We start from the raw sequence: 19,138 nt of genomic DNA, 5'->3' as shown, positions 1-19,138 counted from the left end.
GGTTTGGTCATTTTCCAAATTGGAATTTTGCTTCTATTTTTGCTCCGGGCATATTTATGTCAGCATGAAGATAATCTCTATATCCCCACCCCCTCTCCCATATTTCTCTGCACCCGACACCCACCTCTCTCATTCTCTACTTGCGGCCGACTTGCTGGAGTGTGCTTCCCCGGACCTCTTTTTCCCACAAGCGCGCGCGCCGCGAGCCAATGATGGTTGGCGCTCGGAAACGATATCCCTCATCAACGGTGCCATTGAGCAAATGTAATCCTGCGGGACCCGACCTGAGTGACCTGCTGATCCATTTCTTAGTTAAACAATGGATAGTGCATCCGGGCTAGGCCATATTTAAACAAATCGGAGCGCACAAAACTGCTCCAAAATCCCAAGTAACGGATAAAAACATTGCTTCTGTATATGTGCAGCACCGTTGAGGGGTATGGTGGGAGGTGATTACAAAACGGGCATGCACTGTTAACATCGCGTATTGCGCAATGGGTTTTGAGCAGTAGCGCTTTAATTGATTATGGAAATTAACAATGCATATTTGATTTTATGTGGTTAAATTATTGGAAAATGTATTCATTTGCCAGAAATTTCATTCTATTTGATTATTCAGAGATTAGAATTTTATCCATTAATGACGAAATTTACTTTTACTTTCAATATTGACGCCTCAGCATTATTTTAGCATATACTTCTTACATATATTGTTTAGAAAAAAATTCAAACCACGGCACCATTGTCTAAACTCTAAAAATTTGCAAGGAGTTAATTATAAGACCAGAGTAATCGTAATGTGATGTCACATTCATCAGTGGCTTCACCTATCTCTCCTCGTATCACAGTCACTCCAATTCATCGGACACCCAGGAAACTTTCCGTTTGTCCCTACCTAAAATTCCTCGGAGGGCTCTTTCCCTTCCCCATAACCCTTTCCCTTTTGATCCGCCCACCAATCTTCTCCCTCCCCTCTAATTATCCTTCTTGCCAGGTGGATGAAATGAACGGACGAGGACGGATTGCCTAAGAGCCCAGAATGTGGTGGCCAACTCCTTCCCATCCCTCGCCCGCGCGGTTCCAAGCTCCCTGACGGAACGACTTTTCTTGCCTCTGCAGCAGATGTCTCTCATTTGATATGTCTCCGTTCGAAAATTCTATTCCTTTGCCGTCTTCATTTTCTTTCTCATTCATTTTACTTCTCTTTGCAATCTCTCTCCAAAACTCTCACCCCCAAACTGACAAATACCGGAGGGTTTTCAGAATCATGTTTCCTGCAAATATGGAGACAATTTCACAAATTGAGACTTGTAATTAGTGCGTCGCAAACTGAGGCATTTTAGAATTGCATGCTTTTCCTGGCGCTGATGTTTTTATCCAATTTCTACTTGAGCCCACGTGTTGCCCTACAATCTGCCACTTTTCCAGTATCGAAAGGCCTAATTATGAATTAAGGCACTATTTCTTGAAAATATATTGGAATGATTTCAGTCAATACATTTCAATTGATATATTTATACAATAATAATAAGTTTCCTAAGTTTCTAAGCATCCTGTTTACCCGCTTATTTTCCAAGAGAACTTAAACATGACGAAAATAGAAAAACCCTTTTACCTCCTAATCATATTTATCTCGTATTTTGTGCAACTTTCTTCATTCTTGTCAAGTTCATGACGGAGGATGGTCCTCATAACGCCCTCAGACTATTCATTGTTTCTATTTGTGTTGCCACGAACCAAAAAAAAATATATATATATATATATATATATATATATATATATATATATATATATATAACAATTTAATAACTATCTGCTAATTTTAATTAATTGTTTAAAGTAAATGAATATCGCCATCAATTTGCAACATGATACATAATTCGGATCAATACGCTTAGATTCGGTCGGTCAAGACGAATGATTTTTACTTCATGAAATTCCTGCATTTTAATGCATACTAGCGGATGACTCCATTAAAAGTTACTGTCCCGACATTGTCATTATGTGAACCAATTATTGAGTCCAAAAATTCAAGTAACTCCAAGGAGAGCGTGAGGATATAAAAAAGTCATATTAAAGTCTAAACAAGGTATCTTTACAAAGATTCATTATAATATTGATTTAGATCGTCGATACCTCGATAGGAGTCTCGGGTACTGTACATGCCTTTTTCTCCATTGTGGCGACCAACGTGCTACCCGCTTACCACATATAGTATATAACGGGAAGCGATGTTTCAACAAGGTTTTGTCGTATGGTATTTACTTAACAATAAATTAATCACAAATGGGTAGCAACCTTGTGGGTTGAGCATTCGGTATTATGTGATTCGATTCCACGGTTTTGGACTCTTTCAATCACATACCTTCACGTAAGCTATGCAACTAGTCGGATATCAGATCTACCTGGGAAAAAATACGGAAAATAATTAGGAATTAGACTACCCTATCTTGTTGTTGTGTTACTCTCTTAGTAGTGTAAGGTTTTGATTTCAGTTCATGCATAATTGAGTTCACCTACCAAAAATAACTTCGGGTTGATTGCAATGGATATTTTTAAAAGTCTGTAAGTAAATGGAAAATGATAATAATTCCTTAAAATACAGTCCAACTGAGATATATTTTCGCATCCTTTTAGTATTCAAACGCTATGGAAAACTCGTAGGTGGACGTAAAATTATTTAAACAGCCTAGAATAAAACGAGCCCATCCATAAGAGGAGAGCAGGATTTAGATTGCATACCAATACTTCATTTTTATTATGCTGTCCATTGATAGCAATGCCTCTTCAAGATGCACAAGAAACCGATTTTGGGGTCGGTCATTTGTGGCAAGATGGATTTTTGAACGCGCCGTATGAAAAATCAAAGCCAATCTCACGTCCAAGTGCTAGGCTATTGGTCAGTAAAGGTTATCCTTGAATAAAGTTGCCAAGTATCAATTCGTTCATAGGCCAAAGATCACTCAAATGCAATGCAAGTGCGACTTCTTGCCAATATCGCTTTAATAGCATGTAGTGAAATGTGATTTGGGTTCCATTATCTAAGCACATTACCTACTGTGAATTTAATTACTCCTCGTTCAAGGAACGTGCAGTTTCCATTTACGTATAGTATATTGAATTCAGATTCTCATTACATTATCTATTATTGAGTGATACAATCTTCTTTACGTGAATTCTAGGGATATTTGCATGTTACAATCAACGAATGATTAACTGTTACCAAGTATCTGATTTTGGTAAATCTATTTACTTGAGTAAACAAAACCACGCTAAATATCATTTAGACATGCATTCTACCTAGATTGAATTCATTATTGGATTGCGGAGTTTATTTCCCATACAATGCGCTATTTTTCGTTTTGATAAATTGAACTACGGTATGGGGAGAGAGGAAGTATTGGTCAACCAGCAATAGTGAATATTCATTCTATCCAATATAACGTATGGAAGAATAAATCGGTGTGGATTAAAAAGATTTCACATGGCTTTCAACGCCAAAATATTCTAATTAGACTCGCTTTTGGTTCGAATTTCATTGTTTTCCATAACCCTATTTCAATGGTAGTTGCACTAAATTGAACAGATTTAATCTAAATATTAATGATCCGTTAATACTACAAAATCCTTTCCAGTCAAATATGCCCATTATCCGGTATTCGTGTTTGTGAAGTGTGGGTGGAAGGTTAGAGCAATAAGGTTTACATATAGTCTCAGTTCAGATTACCAGTAACACCAACAGAGTAAGGTTGTTTATTCTTGTGAAACTCTTATTTGATCTTATAAACAAATAAAACTTACTACAATGAGGATTTACTATTAAAAAAGACACCGAAAATTTGACTCTTGTATTCGTTGTTACTGGTACTAAATGGGGATTAGTTATTGCGGATAATCTCTATTTATGTCCTAAATCGATGATAGTTTTTCCGAGCCACATTGGAGTTTTCAAAATATTTTCTGCAAGTAACGCTAATAGGGACGTTAAATTTAAAAAAGTTTTAGTTTTGGCTAGAGAGGTTTTGTAAATTGAAAATCGTACACAACTCAGTAGTGCTTAGCCTCGTGAGTTTGCTACCGATGATTAATTTTTTTTAAATTCTGCGTGGAATTAAAAACTAATCTGACACAAAATGATGAATGAAAAATTTGCATTTGCCATTTAATTGAAGCGTTGGTACCTGCCTTGAAATCGTACAACGAAATCTTTTAGGCTTATGAATGTTCCAGTATACTCAATATCATGAGTGGAAAAAAATGTGGGGATTAGATTGACACGCTGTTAGGTTTACCGACCTTTGTTTCTGAAGGACCGTGTTCGAACACCTGGGGTGGAGACATTTTCAGCGGTATTCCACGAGTAAAAGGGTTACATGGTCAACACTAGAATTCAGATCCAGAGTAACCCGTCCGTAGAATATTTTGCCACATCAAAGGCCGCTTATTGCTGCGTTTTACTCCACATGTCCAACTCTCCTTAAAGTTCTACGAACACATGTGTTTTCCACTTATCGTCAATTGCAACGAATGAACTCTGTTGCCCTTTCCTACCAGAAATAAATATAGCTTCCGAATCAGTTTTGAATGGAAAAATACGGGAATAATTAAATAGTGTACCCAAGATAAATTGTAAAACGTAATTATTTACAGTCATGCGACAAGCTGCGTTGCCTAAAACTGTGGTCGGATTCGAATGAGGTTCAAAGAGCAAAAGTAGTAAACAACTATTCAAAGGAAAAATATAAGAGTTGTATGATAAAATTTCCTTGGGTCCATTGACCTAAAAATTTGAAAATACTCGGAAACATTTCCAATTTAATACTTCTAACCTTCATTAATATTTCAATAAGGGGAGTGTTATATATATATATATATATATATATATATATATATATATATATATACACATATATATATAGTATATATATATATATATATATATATATATATATATATATACATACACACACATATACAGGTATGTATATGTGTATATATATATATATATATATATATATATATATATATATATATATATATATATATATATATATATATATATATATGTATACAAAAATATATATCTGGCATTCCCTTTTGGTCCACCTCTGTAGTAAGCCTTCGACTAAAACGCTCTTCCTTTCCAGCCTCTCCATTACCTCACTATTTCTCCTTTTCCAATTAACCACACCTCCGTTTTTCACATCAATTACATCCAACATCTCTTCCACGATAACGCTTTACACTCGCATCTCTCCTTTTCCTTTTCTCCACCTTCTTGTCCCTCCTCTTCCCCCCGTCCTCTTTTCTTCACCCACGACTCTCACCGTCTCCCATCCCGAGCGTATGATCCCTCGTGCCCCTCCCTCCTGTGCACCCACCGTTCTCGCGCCCTTGTGCTGCTCCACCTCCTCCGAAAATGCGGTCTTCCCTACCCCACTCCTCCACGTCCGCGCCTCACTCCCACCCCCATCGGTGCCCCTCCCTTTCTCCTCCACACTACTAATACTCCTTCCTACCCCCGACTGTGCGCCCGCCTGCACCCGAAAGAGAAAAAAAATTAAAAAAAAAGAAATGAGAAGGAACACACTCCGGGCTTTAGCGCCACCGTCATTCCCTTGCCTTTCCCCACCGACATCGACCCGTCGTATACGCGGGGGCCTTCCGCACCCACGCCGCCCCACCCGATACCCCTCCACCCGCACCCCCCTCCCTCCTCTGCTCCCCTTTCCCTCCCCTTCACCCCTTGCCTGCAGCCACCTCCCTCGCGCGCCGCACTTCCTCTCCTATCCCGTGGGGCCGTGGGAGCCGAATCGGTGAGAATCGAGGTGCGAGGGGTGGTCGTCGGTCGGTACGACTTCACATAAAAGTTTTGATGATTCCGAAACGCATCCCACAGCTCTCGCAGCACGTAGTTTTATTTATTTCGATTCGCCACTCGATTCGAGATTTCGATTAGCTTGCCGAAACCGAAAGGATGACTCGGTTAGACGATATCTTGGGTCACAGTCTACCTTTGTGGCGAAATTTGCCGTCCCAGAGATGGATACTACATCAGTCCCGGTGATTGTTTCCCCTTAGGTGATATTGTCATATTGACCATGAGACTAGTTGACGAATTTTTTGCGCACTTCCTCAAGTCTTTAAATCTTCGTCGTTTTCCGATGTTACTTTTATTTCTGATTCTGATGCGGATATTCTTGTGCGCGTCCCAATTTTTACTGATCGCACGATAATTACCTTCGCGGTTTGACGCCTCGATGCGATACTGAGATTTTTCGAATTTATGTCTCAACCCCCGGGTCCGATATCGTATCCGATGCATCATCGCGCGGTAACTCCCCGCAGCCCCACCCTTTTCTACCTCTCCAAGAGTTTCCCTCCACCCCCTCGTTCCCTCCCCGCCCACGTCCTCTCTCCACTGCATCCTCTGTCTCCAATTCCCCTCCCTCACCGTCTCCTTCCCTCCCCCTGCCCTCACAACCACCCACCCTCCCTCTCACTACCCCGCGGACTCCCGGTTTTGTCTTCCGCCCTTCCCTCATTCCTTTCACCCGCCCACACCCTCGCCTGCCTCAGATCCTACGGAACGGTGCGGTTTTGCAGCAGGGACATTGTACTCGGGGAGTGGTTTAACGGGCGTGTGTATCCGTGTGGGAGTGGGGAAATTGGGGGGAGGGGGAGATAGGCATGGGACTGAGGAGGGTAGCCTGAGAGCACGAGAGAGGGCGGGGAGATGACGGTGGCACACATCCCCGTGGTCGGCTGTGGGTGGGCTTCGGTCAGAGCTGCAATGTCGCGGGAAAATTCCCTCATACATGCTCCTCATCATACGAACCCTTCTCCTGATCCCTTTGGGGATAGGAAAGTTGAAACCAAAAGAGCCGGATTATACATGTAGATTACGACGGGTCGTGTGACTTGACTCTCTATATTACGAAATACTCCATGCAATCTTTAACCCTTGCAGGCAACTTTTACCTCTGTTTCCTTCATTCATTGTTCTACGTACATGTACGCTCACCTATCCCTGAGACTTGCAGCATTCTTAAGTTTGGGAGGCACTTCGGTCTTATGCAAGTTCCACCCCTTACTCTCAAAACATTCGATCTTCTTTCATTTCTCTCTTTTGTGGTTTGCCTCTCATCCATTCTCTCAGCGTAGCCGAAAGAGCCTGGTGGTACATTGCCACATTTCCTTCATGTATGGTAATAAGCCACACCACTTCAAGATTTAATCATTCCTTCTACCTATCACTCCCATTTTTGCCACGAACACTCCCCCTAACTATCCTGGATTCATTGTTTTTTCTTGGAAACCTTGAAAAATGTATGATTAAGAAAATTGGCGATTTTTTCGAATTAACTGTTCAAATTTTCGGCTGTTTTCTGAATCGGAAACTGGATTGTGTATGTTATAAACCTTTGCTTTTAACTGTGAAATGTTATCTTGGAGACGGCAGGTATAATTAAATGTTCAATAGTTGACATTAGAACTACTTGAGCGCATGATCAGCTTGGACATCCATGCACGATACGTGAAAATAATATATTTTCTATTCGATTTATTTTCTTAATTCTCGTTTATGATTTATATTCTCTTCGATCATATGCCTATTTGTATATTACATCATATGAGATACATGTGTTTTGAAATATATATATATATATATATATATATATATATATACATACATATACATGAACTCCAATGAAGGAGGAATAAATGGACGGAATAGGAGACGAACGAGGGCCATCTACGAAGTGGAGGAAGGAATTAGGTTTTTGGAGAATTTTTTGAAAATAAGAAATGGCGCAGTGAAAGACAATGTGATGTTGAAGATTGAGTCCGAGGGTAACAATTGCAATAGGAAATAGAATTATTGGAATTTTGGACGAAATGAAGAATTCCTAGTGTGTAAAGTAAAAATGTTTTATTTTAATGCAGTACGACGGCTGTAGGTGCATATCAGTTCTTAACTTTTTTGAGACTACTAGAGACTGCGTGGTCATTTTCCAATGCTCATCAAAATCCTACGGTTTCATATTACTATTCATTTAAAGCTAATTTTAACACCTATTGCAATAGCCAATCGAAAATGCCAAAGGTAGGCCAAATTATTTTTTAAGCCCGGAAAAAACTGTCGACTCCACTCAAATGGAAACCACGAGGCAATTTATTGGATAACAATAAAAATGTAGTAGTTTCTAAGGAAAATTATGATTCAATGAAAACTGCGGCGGCTTTTAGTGGATTTCCTTGAAAATTCCAATGGAATATTTTCTGAGAGTACAGACATCTCATTTAATCTTGAATATTTATCCCCTAGATGTGATATCCCCCTCACCTGGGAGCACAATTTCATAGGAAGCACTTAAATGTCATGTGAGAAATGAATGTTAGCAGGGAAATTCCCACTGGCTTGTCACAGAAACTGTAGGCAAGTAACTCTTTTTATTTACTTGTGGAGGGAAAATGCCGCATTGCAAAAGTGGCGTTTGTAGGCTTCATCTTGTCTTTCAATTCACATAAATCAAAGTGTAGGAGATTTCGATCGTAAATGGGAAATTTGGCAGCGTCGAAAGGGAAAGAGAATCTCTCAATCGAGCATCGCAACACTGGGTTTGGTACGCAGGAGAAGGGAGTGGAGAAGGGCGGGAACCCATCGACGGTCCTCCGCAGTCCCTCCCGAACCAACCGGGCGGCGGCGGACCAACGCAGGCGCGTAATTATTTAATCAATCCGCACAACTCTCAAAAGATTCGGGTCGAGTGCCGTTCGTTCTCTGCTTAGTGGAATCTCAAGTGATCAAATTATGTTCGCGATTCTTACAGCGTCGGCTTTACGTTTATATGGCCGGCACCGGTGGCGGCGGGGTAACGTCCTTGTCTGCCAACTCAGAGGTTGCGGGTTTGATTCCCGACTAGGTGGTTTTTCCTACACCTAGTGCTAGGGTGTATGTAAATGTCGAATTGTTATATCAATTTTCAATTCTGATATAAAGATCGAAGTGCTGTTTTCGGACTACTGCAAAATATATAAATTAAATAGATATTGCTTGCTATACAGGACATCAATCTTGTCATCTATGATGTTTGGCAAGTAACACAATATAGAGACTATTTCGTCCCATACCAAAATTATATATATTCTTCATATTGTTTTACAGTAAGGGCTTTTCTATAAGAAAGACAATGATAAGGATTAGGCACATTGAATATTGCAAAATTTAGTAAATACCATGATGATCTGGATGTCAAGATAGTTTCGGCAAAGAGATGGTTATTTTTATTTAAGAAAAGGAAATGGTTTTATATAATTACCGACAATTCCTCTTTAAAAAGTAGGCCACATAGTTTTGGGTATCGGTGAGCTCTTATCGTAGGGTTAATATTAACCAAACCCCAAATAATTTGGGAAAACAACAAGTTTTTCATGTAATTTGAGTAATATATATTTTTTATGAAATCTATTTCATTAAACGTTCCCGTGACTCATTTTTGGATACTTAAAAAAACAAAACGATCTTTTAATATATAACTCAAACTTGATTTTATAATACTCCATATATTTGAAGTTTTGGGAGTTAGAAAGTAAAATTTCCAAAAGTCTAATTTAATTCTTTCGATCAGCTGTAGGAATTCGGATCGTTCGGGAGCGTATGTGAAATGAAGTTTCCAAATTAGCCTCCATTGGCTAATGATTAGTCAGACAGGAATTTTTCAAGTGATTTTCCTAATTTATTTCTTCTACAAGTAATACAAATTTCATTAAAAATTGAAACGAGAGTAAAGGGGCTTCTTAGATTTTTCTCTGGACGGAGAATTGTCATATGCAAATATGAGTCATGAGGTATTAACACAATAGCAAATTCATATCTATAAAGTTATTGAATTACTGTTGAAAACAATCAAAATTAATGCTAGGAAATTTTGAAATCACGCCTACATTTAACTACAACATACATGCAAATATACTTGTATATAATACTTGTATAAGTACTTCTAATATATATATATATATATATATATATATATATATATATATATATATATATATATATATATATATATATAATATTTACTTTTAAACCTTGGCCGGATAATATACAAATGTTTAGACATTTGGCGTGTAATTATTAAACGAGTGGGCTTTATTCAACGTTTTCTATCCCCTTCGAACGTGGTTACGTTAAATTATTCCTTACCTTTCAAAGTGAATAGATTTTATCGATTTTCTGTGACGGGTTTACCACATTGACAGGCATCAAACTAATCCCTAATGTGTCCTTTTGATAGACATTTCTCCGTTAAAATATTGCTGAACTCGTCACAAAATTTCAAACCCTTACCAAGCGGAATGAATCCTGTCTAAATTGCACACCATCATATGATCAACACGCAATTAATTAGCAGGTAATCATACTCTAATGAATTCTGTGAATATTTATCGTAGACTGATGGCTGTTGACAATTTAAATTTAAATGACATTTGTATAATATAGGAATATGGAATAATTAGCAGTTGTATCAAATCTGAGTCACATTCAAAATTCGGTGATTTACCGTATTACATAAGTACTTAATTCAAATGCTATTTTCACTGTGGGAAAGAAATCACAACGATGAACGCCAAACTGATTTTCTTAATAAAAATTAAGATGAAAATTAAATAATTATGACCACCAATATTTTTTCATTTCAATTTTAAATAAATACTAGAATATATGGAGAAATTTTTGTACTCCTTTGTGCGAGGTTCTTTCTCAAAATATTAGGTAGCAAAGCCCAAAAACCCGTTCTCAAACACATTGATATCCCCCCATGTTAATGAGAAGTTTGTTTGGCAAGTATCTGTCAGGAATTATCTTTCTTTCGGCTTTCCATATATTTTATCTGTGCAATACATTGCAAGTAGAAGGTTTGGGAAAAAATATGAGAGGCTTTACCATAGCCGAAGGTTAGGTGGTATTTGATTAAGTCCTCGCGGATGAAGCCTTAATAAAACTTGATCCTCCATGGCAAAAAAATGAACAAGCCCTCTTATGCCTTTGCTATGACTCCCCTCGAGTTAGACTTTCTTTCGTGGGTTGCGTGTGTTAGTTTATCTGTTATACCAAGCGTGCTACGAAATGGCTTCTGGGCATGAGTGAAGATTTAAAGTGTGTTTTTCCTCGATCACCGTAGTTTTTTGACCTCACAGCTTGTGTTTGATATCGTGATCTCTCTTAATGCTCACGTTTAAATGCGAAAATAAGCAGATCTACTTCCAAGGGAATTGCACGATGAAAGAATAGTAATTCGCTCATTTCCGTACTTTGAGTTATTATCTAAATTATAGTAAGTACCTACATTTCCTAGTACCAACATAATTCATACGATGATTCTTCAAAGACGGCTTTCATAATAGTTAAGTGAATGCAGCAAATGCAGTAAGCTGTATAGAAAGCTATAAAGCAATGAAAGAAGCGTTTTTTCGTAGTAGCGTTGTGCTGACTTCTCGTTACAACTCCTGAGTGAGTTTACATTCACTTCATCCGCCCTATATATATTTTTTAATGATACATTTCTATTTTTAGAACATTTGTCACTCACGGTGATAACGGGGAATCCGAGAAATGAGATTTCATCCCTTTATTTTCCGTCATAGGCAATTTTATCATGAACATTCTGTTTCCAATGAAAAGATGAATCTAGCACCCAGTATCTTTCACTTACTCTCTTCTTTGCCCTCTAATTTTATACATTTTAAATATTCTTCTAGCATCAAGTCCTGAAAAAACCAATAACTAACATCGATACACAAAGAGACAGTGGAATTTCCTGGAGGTGAAATGTGAAGAAATGAAAAGATCAACCGATACTCTTACCAAAACTCAAAAATGATATTTTTGAAACCATATTTATAATGCTTCAAAACATTTTATGTAAAATTGATATACTTCATTTTCTCACTATATATTTTTCAATCTTTTTGGAAAACCATTCTCTTACATGCATTAATTGATATACATCTTGTAAAATGAAATCAACCCATTCTCTTCTAAATATCTTCCACGTTTAAACAGCGTTTGTAATTCCTTTTATTTGTTCCCTTAAAAGGATTATTTTCAATTAATATTATTCCAAGACGATAATATTTATGTAGTTGTTTAATAATGCGTGTCCCTCCTTTTCCCTTACTTTCTATTACGCCTAATTAATTTTTAAGCAGACCGCTTAAGCAAACAATAGGTGCTTAAAATATGTTAACCAGCTACTGGACTTTATGGAGCATGGAATGTCAACATTTGCTTATGTTTTTTGCTAACATTACGCATACTATTTTAAATGACTTGATCCTTGACACAATAACCTCCAACCTGATGACACCTAATAGAAAGCATGCAACCTTAACACCTGGCCATGAAGCTGCTAGTGAGTGCCGGAGAGACTAAGGCAACATAAGTAATTAGTCACTCTTTTGGAATGCTACCTAGCTCAGAAAATATTTCTCCAAACTTTCATTTGGCTCGCAAATGGTCATCGGATACGGTCTGTTCTCCTACAGTTGTACCAGTGACAAGCTGAACCATCGGCAACATCCGGGGAATCCAAAGGGCGCAGTCCATTGCTAATTATACGGCGACTTCCGGCGTTAGAAGGAGTGTGGAGATACTCAGCTGCAGTGCAGAAGAAGTGGCGGCGAAAGCTGCCTAGTCAACGGCCAGATCCCTCCATTGTATTCCATTCCAAGGAATTCCCTTCCGAAAAAAAATTCCCCGGAGTTATCTCGAGAGAAACATTGGAATCATCAGATATCACCCAAGCAAATTTTTCGAAGGTGTTGTTACCTGTGATTCGTGACCGGTGGAAATAGTTTATTTTGGTAATCCAAGTATTAGACTCAACACGAGGCTTTAGCAGTATTTAGGTAGAAGTTGTCCGCAATTGTTTATTGATCTTGAGTGGCCTTAAGCCCAAGTGCCGAAATCAGTTTGAATGAAATCCTGACGCTACTCCGGGTCAGTGAAATCCCAATTAAATAAATTTTCTCAATTCAACAGCAATAATCACTTCCCGATACCTTAACTAGATATTGCCTTAAGTCCATTGAATTATTTCAGTGCAAAGAACAGATCGGGAGATTTCGATAGTTTTTGACCAATTTCGGTCATGTGGTACGCATATTAGACGAGGGATTGGATAATATTTGCCGAAAGAAAGGAAGTGGAAAGCTCTTCGTCCCCACTGGGTTATATCTCAATATTATATGCCTCTCAGATTCACATTGTGATACAGGAAAACGAACCGTATTGTTTCTCATTTGCTCGTTTGATCCCTTTTCCCGTGAGTCCTTAAGCGCTGTAGCATATTGCGTCTCGATCCGAGAAAAAAAAATACCTGAAAACGCGTAAGAAAGAGTGCAAAGCGTTACTGTTATTTCATTGCAAGATTAGGGCAGTTTTGAGTCGAATCTTAGCTATTAGCGTTTTGATTCTCATCATAGAACGAGGAAGGACTTTGATTCACTCAGGTTTCTCAGTGCAGAAATTCTTCGGATAGATTACCAACACTATTAACTTTCAGTTCTCTCCGCGAAGGGTCAAAAAATAGTCGAGAACGGAAGTTGTCGTCAAAAGGATCTCAGGAATTCTAGCTGCGCTAAGTGTTTTCCTTGCGCTTCGTGTTGTGAATAGCGCGGAGCTGGAAAGGGAAAGCAAAATTCGAATAGTCGATGTAAAGAGATAATTGTATTTGTATTTTGAATACATTTTTATTATTTTTGAAAAAGGAACAAGTGTACAAAAAAACCCAGTCCTTGTTGTTACTCAAAAGAGTTGTTATTTATTCCATGAATCGCTCTTTGATTCATCATTGACCTGTTTTGACGTCGGAGTTTGAACTGTGCTGGCCACAGGATCAGAGATTATTTTCCGATTCCGTTGTTGTTGACCAAGTTAGTCAATATTGTTCTCCCCCGGATAAACTGAGAGGCAGTTTTGCAGACGGAGCCGTGTGAACCGGTGGCATAAATCGCCTTTGGAAATATTGGGTCAGTCGTCCATGGGAACAGGTTTGCCGAGCGACACCGAGCCTTTATCTTTTCCCTTTTCACTCCCATACATCCTTCCTCCTCATCCGCCGGTCCCACCTCCCTTGTATCGAGGAAAGTAGCAGCCGGTCAAATCATCCTACTGAAACGTCCGGTCTCCGTGCCAGCAACCCACGCTCCTCTCGAGGCAAACTCCTCTTAGTTGAGACATCAGAGCTCGGACTCCGCGAGAGTACTGTCGAAACGATTGCGTCGAGGAAGGAGAAGGCTCAATAAGAAAAGAAAATTCCGTCCTTAATCAAAACGAGCACAAAGAAAAATAAATAAATAAGTATACGTGGCAAAGTCAAAGGCGATAAGCGATATCAATCTTACCCCCCTCCCCCACGTGCATAAGCTCAATTTGAAACTTGGCCCGGTTGATAGCTTGAAGTCAGGGCTTAGGAAGGATATCGGTCGAACATCGGGAGGAACCAGTAAAGAATCAGTCGGATCCCCGTCCCGTCCCGCGCGCGCGAAAATCACAGGAGCCCTCGTGCGTGAAAGCACCTCGCGACCGGTCGGAGGAATCGGAAAGAGAAGGGGTTGACGCCGGTGACATCTTGAAGAATATCACCGCGGGGCATCTCCTTTAACACAAATCTCGCAAAGAAAAGGGGGCAAGGAGGAAAGGAAAACTCTCACACTACACGACCAAACACACGCGCGCCCACGCGCAAACACACTTCTCCGTCGACCGATCTCCGTGCAAGGTAGAACCAGCGAAAGAAAAAGAGGTTGAAAGAGAAGAACAGAGAGAAGAGCAGAGTTACAACATCCACTGGGATATTCCTCTCCCAGCAAGTCGGGAGGGAAGCAGTCCGTCTTTCTTCTGAGCACGACCGGGCCACCGCCTCAGAAGGAGGAGCCCACAGCTCAAGAACACCGCTCCCGAAACAGACGAACGCCCATTTTCGGTCTCCCCCTGTTCGAGTAGTTGCGGCAAAATCCACAAGATGGCGTTCGCGGCTGCCAGAATGATCCTGAAGGATAAGAGACGGAAGACTTCGAAAGAAGATTTTCAACCGAGAAACAGAAGCAAGGTGACGTATCAATGAGCATGAAATAATTTTTTACTAATTATCTACCCACATCCCCCGGTGATCTGAACCACCATGCCCGGTAAACCTTTCTTTGTTTTTTGGAAACGGAATACGTTTAAAGAATTCGATAACTTCATACATACTCGACAGTTATTGGTTATTCATCGCGGAAAATATTTCGTTGGAGTTGTAAGACAGTAATATAATAACAATAGCAGATAATACTACCTATTTGTCGCTGAAAAAGTACTATCCGATTATCTTGTACCAAATTTGTGATATGTTTCATACTTGCTCAATTTAATGTATTAAAATGGAAGTAGTATATCGATTACATCATTCATTTCCATGGATAATTGTTTCATTCAATTAAACTTTTGGTTATTTTTTCCATTTTTTCTTCCTTCCCTAAAAGGGGTGAAATAATAAATCTCTCTTAATAATAATTCACCTAAAACTCGTTTTTAAGAAAAAATCATGCATCCTTATACTTTAACCTTTGTGTTTTCAAGCACCATGATGTTCTTTAAGAAAATTGTCAATTTTTATTTGGGAATCTTGAATTCACACGATGATTTTTTTAAACTGGTTCGCATTCACGAGGGAAACCATCATACGCCTAAATACTGGCATTGAGTTCGCTGGTCGAAGAGTGGGGTATTGTTTATTTAGAGCCTGAAAGAGGTAAAATTATTGCATTTTAATAACGTTATATTTACTATATAATTATTTTAGTAAATTTTACGGAATTATTACGCATTATTTTTACTATATGTGTTATAAAACAATGTCTGATAATTTTCTTTTAAATGGAACAATTATGAAATAATAATTACAAATTTAATTGTGAAAACATCTATATTTCTAACTTTAAAGCTTCTTTTAGTTAATTACATATTTAGAGTATAATCTCTGGATTGTATGTTTAAAAACCGAAGAATGTACATTTTACGTGCTTTATGTTGTTTTTTGATGAATATTTAGATTTTTTTAAATTCTTAAAGCCTTAGTCATAAATATTTGGAGTGGCTGAGGATCGCCTAACGTGGTTTTTGAACGAGAATGTGGAGGTTTAAACATTAGGTTGAGTATTTTTCAAACTTTATCTCTGAGAAAATAGTTAATGTATGCTTCCATCCACTTTATACTGCATCATTCTAATCTAGAAAATGATATTTCTTTGAATGAATGAAAATTTTTGTCATATACTGTAGCCAATCACAGATAATATTTAATGGAATTTTCGATATCAATTCTAAAAATTTTGGAGGCCCGTGAATAATAATTGAGCTTCGTGCCAGAGATTTACAAAAAATATTGGGCTCAAGTATTTATAAAGAAAACTTTATTCCTACTGATGGCATGATGTGCACCAAACTGAGAGTTATTCTTGAATTCCATATTGCTGCACTTCGAATTTAAATGTTATGTATCCACTGAAAGTATTTGCCAAAAAAATTACAGTCAACAAAAAACCACGAAATAAAAAATTTCAAATTTGAAGCAATAAATTTCTTGAAATGGTTTAGAAAGTCTCTTTGAGCACATTTAACAAAACAATTAGGATCTCTGAAATGGATTTCTTAGTATTCAAATCATGAATGGTAGAACAAAAGAATTTCCAAAATCCATCTCTCGAAGCTCATCACCAATATTCGCGACCCTTTGATTCTTCCTCCTAAATAAAATTCCTCGGAATAATTGTGAAAGAAAAATATCCATCGCCAATATCTGATTCATATGTATAAGCCGAAAACATTATCTCTAACCCCAAAATTTTAAAAAACAAATTCTAGGAATGAGAAATTTCTGGTGGTTAAGGGGATTTACTTTTATTCCATGCATTGGAGAAAATACTAATCACAATTTTGCTAGCATTCGAGGCCGTCTAACGTGCTAACTTTCAGTTGCCCTTTCCCTCCAAGTCCGAATTTTGTGTTTTCCTAGTGATTCCCCCTCCCTGATTAGATGTGTTCTCAGGTATAGGAGAAGAGGGAGAGGGTAATTTCGACACACGTTCCCTACACGTAAGTGTTCATCCCGTAACTCACGTTCGCCCCCTTCTCCCCCCTCCCCCCTGTTCCCGAGTCCGTGACCGTTCGTCTCCCGCCCTGCAATTAGATTCGCGCACATATCAGATTAACTCAGACGGCGGGAGGAAAAAAATCATTTAGCTAAAAAATATGTATAGAAAGTTGAACCAAAGTCCTAATCAACACCGCGCGGATGTGTTTTACTCACCGATAGGCATCGTTCCCGTCCGTTTCGGTGAGCGTTAACACGCAAACCAAACCTCGGGCGGGACCCGCTTTAGAATTCTCCATCGAAAGGGCGATTCATTAGCACCCGACCCCTCCAACTCCCCAGGGTCGGATCGCGTGTGTTTTTATGTGTGTTTTTTCCTGTTGTTTTTTCGCTCCATCCGCTTCCACTTTTCTCGGAAATTTTCTCCTTTTCTCCATTCCCCTCTGAAACACCATTGAAACGACCTCGCTAGACCCGAGGGCATGTTCTCACCTGGAAATGACTGTGGTCCGACTACGACATAAGAGATGTGTGTGTGGGTCATCTACCCCGGTTTTAATTTGCCTCAAGGTGAATTTATTTATTTGGAGATACCTCAATGCTGCCTGGCATTTCAAAGTAGTCTTCCTGAGCAAGTTAGGCGAACCCAAGTTCATAAATGTCTTTCGGTCCGCCCGTGGCTCTAAGAATATGATCCGGTATCTGGCATTATTTTGGTAGATCGCTACTCCTGATAATAACATCATAACGTCGGTCATTGTTAATCAGCCATCTGCCGGTTTAGGCTAGGAAGGACCCTGGTAATACTCAATATTGTACTTCTAAGATCTGACTGGAGTGATACAACATATCGTTACACTCCAATACTATCTATTACTGTAACTCTTTATTTAGCTCTTCATACTTTCTGCCTCCCTTTATTCTATCCAAAATGCCTATTTTTTACCTAATAATAAAATTATTACAAGTTGGTATTATGCTTTATTTTCTTAATGCCTTATTTATAGAGTAATTCTTAATTTAAGCCATACAAAAGCCTCAGTAAGTTAGTAACTGTTTTGAGTGAATCTTTGTGGAGTGCGTAATATTTGCCTCTTCAAAATTTCTCCAAACTGTCGCTATCTCATTCCTAAAGATTCAAATGCTCTATCCTGGACTTAAACATAGTCTTTTTCCACTGAAGGGAAATTTTTAATAGACCCCTGCTCATTAATTCCTCTTTTACAGAATCATCAATTTCGTAGGTGGGAAAAACAAAAAATCTTCAAGTGTACCGTATTTTTATGTTGCTATTGTAAGAAATATTTACCTGTTCAAAACTTAAGACTGCAACTAAAGAAGACAAATAAAACACCAACGAAAATATGCGTAAATTTAAATAATGACAAACGTTTTTCTAAATTTAATAATCAAAATTTAGAGTTCTCCTCTCATTGGTATCCAATACTCTCTTCCATAAGACAAACTAGTACTTATTGTATAAACCCAGACGCAGGTTCACGAAAGAAGATGAAAGTTTTAAGGGTGCTCGCAGTCTATTCTAAGTCTGACTGATGAGATATTTCATTTAATTAGTAATGTGGTAATATATTTGGATCACTAAACTTTTCCAGACATGTTTGCATGCACCTACTATGTGTATATATATATATATATATATATATATATATATATATAGTCTCTCTTGAAGAAGGCCCCTGAGAGGGCCGAAAGCTCGAACAATTTACCGTGTAAGTGTTCTTTTATATGTGTCTATTCTTTTCTATTTGTGTTATGTTGTGTCAGCCCATTATTGTGCCGCTCGTATGAGTTTTTCCGGACAATCGTTATATATATATATATATATATATATATATATATATATATATATATATATATATATATATACATACATAAACCATAAAAACAGTAATCAACCCGAAGTTCGGTTTGGTAGATGATGGTAGAGTTCACCCAGTACTAAGCCCGACGGCGTGTGGAATTCATGCATCAGGGTA

General features: G+C 38.3%; 1 long non-coding RNA gene across 1 annotated transcript in view; it reads left to right on the top strand.

Moving 5' to 3' along the window:
- LOC139691942 (uncharacterized) overlaps positions 1–19,138 on the top strand; it is a 239,548-nt gene that overhangs the window by 168,679 nt on the left and 51,731 nt on the right. Inside the window, exon 2 of the long non-coding RNA XR_011701701.1 lies at positions 12,550–15,116. This is a non-coding gene — a long non-coding RNA (uncharacterized lncRNA). The remainder of the gene's footprint in view (positions 1–12,549; positions 15,117–19,138) is intronic.

Source organism: Hetaerina americana, unplaced genomic scaffold (genome assembly GCF_022747635.1).
Source record: "Hetaerina americana unplaced genomic scaffold, ioHetAmer1.1.p SCAF_4, whole genome shotgun sequence".
In the NCBI taxonomy this organism is placed as follows: Eukaryota; Metazoa; Arthropoda; class Insecta; order Odonata; family Calopterygidae; genus Hetaerina; species Hetaerina americana.
This window is presented reverse-complemented; position numbering and strand designations above follow the sequence as displayed.